Source organism: Penaeus monodon, chromosome 21 (assembly GCF_015228065.2).
Source record: "Penaeus monodon isolate SGIC_2016 chromosome 21, NSTDA_Pmon_1, whole genome shotgun sequence".
Taxonomy (NCBI): Eukaryota; Metazoa; Arthropoda; class Malacostraca; order Decapoda; family Penaeidae; genus Penaeus; species Penaeus monodon.
Window position 1 is genome coordinate 3,165,041 of NC_051406.1, and position 209 is coordinate 3,165,249.

A 209-nucleotide genomic window follows, 5' to 3' on the forward strand; every position below is an offset into this window, starting at 1 on the left:
CACTTCGAAGGTTACACGAACTACACAAAACCGTAGATTGAAAACATTAAAAAACAAAATATATTGTGTTTACGTAAACATTCAGGTGTAAACAAACCGAAGGAATTTCAGGAAAGTATCAATATATGTGTACATTTTATCCATATTACAGAAAATACATTAATACAATGGTGCTGATAAAATGTACATTTTATGACACATTTAATCAG